Consider the following 1,453-nt stretch of genomic DNA (forward strand, 5'->3'; position numbering starts at 1 on the left):
TATATATACATTTACATATACATATACATATACACTCAACATCTTCAATTTGGAGCTACATGACCATACTGACCTCAATTGTAAGTATAACCTTAGTTCTAGCCTTGTTGGTACACCTATAATTTCAACTACGTTTGAGAGTTATATAATTTGTTATATGCTTATCTTCTTGTTATAGTGTTTTATTTTGTATTTATTATGGCTGTTATCTTGTTTTGTACCTAGCCCTGAAAATGCCTGAACCTTGTTACTAACAAAACTGACTGCTCTTCCAAACATCTTAAGACAAAAATTTTTGTTTTCAAACATATTCTCTTCATATAACACTTATATTTTTTTTGTTTACAATACAATAGTGTATAACAGTTTTTCTGTTAAGCTCATGATTTGAAAAAAATTGAAAAGATATTTTTATTTCTTATTACAGGAACTACATACGTTAAAATGCTATTTTTACAAATCAGAAGAAATTTTAATAAAATATTTAAATTTTTTATTCAAACAGGACCTGTTAAATAAAAATATTAATGACTAACTGCATTCTTAATTGCTTTTATTATTGCACTATTAGTTATGACTGATAGTATGATTTATTCTAGGTTGTTTTTGACTCCAAAGAAGAATTTGATAAACATACAGAAGTAACCTGTTCAAGCAGCACCATATGTGAATATAAATGTAATATATGCTTACTTATTATGCCAAACTCAACTAAACTTCAAGCTCATCTCATAGAACACACTTTTCTTGGCTGTTCAAACTTTATGTGCTATATGTGTAATGCTGTTTTTACAGTGTCATCTGGACTTCAACAGCATATTTTGGAACATAGTAACTTAATAAAACCATATACTTGTATTAAATGTCAGATGCAATTTTTCTTTCGAGCAGAGCTGGAAAACCATATGTATATACATCAATCTCAAGTTACAAAGCAGGTAAAATATTAATCAACGTGAAATTTTATGAATGTATTTCTTAAACACTTCTAAAACAAGATTTGTCAATAACTTCAGAATTTAACTTCTCTTTCCAGGAAGAAATTTAAACTCTTTCTTAAACTTCTTCACCGCATTTTATAAAAAGTCAATTGTAGTAAAAAAGTTATGAGGATAGTTCAGGAATAAGTTAGGTTGTGGTCTTGCATAGATATTAATTTCTAACCCTCACATTTTTCAAAAATCTTTGATAATTTAATTTATAAAAAAACAAAAAACAAACTTTGAATGCTTATATTACTACTAGATTATCCAGCATGGAAAACAGTTTACATTGTATTTATACATAGGTAAATATTTAAACAAATAAACAAAAAGATTTTTTTTTATATTTATTTATTGCTATTTACAACTTTACATTATAATACATTTAGTAAATCTGATCTAAGTTAAATTGGAGTGTTACAGGCGTGTAGAGAAACTACCCATTGGTAGCACTCTAATGACATTTTACA

The sequence above is a fragment of the Halyomorpha halys genome, unplaced genomic scaffold (assembly GCF_000696795.3).
Source record: "Halyomorpha halys isolate HHAL.00 unplaced genomic scaffold, Hhal_1.1 Scaffold2742.1, whole genome shotgun sequence".
NCBI classification, from domain to species: Eukaryota; Metazoa; Arthropoda; class Insecta; order Hemiptera; family Pentatomidae; genus Halyomorpha; species Halyomorpha halys.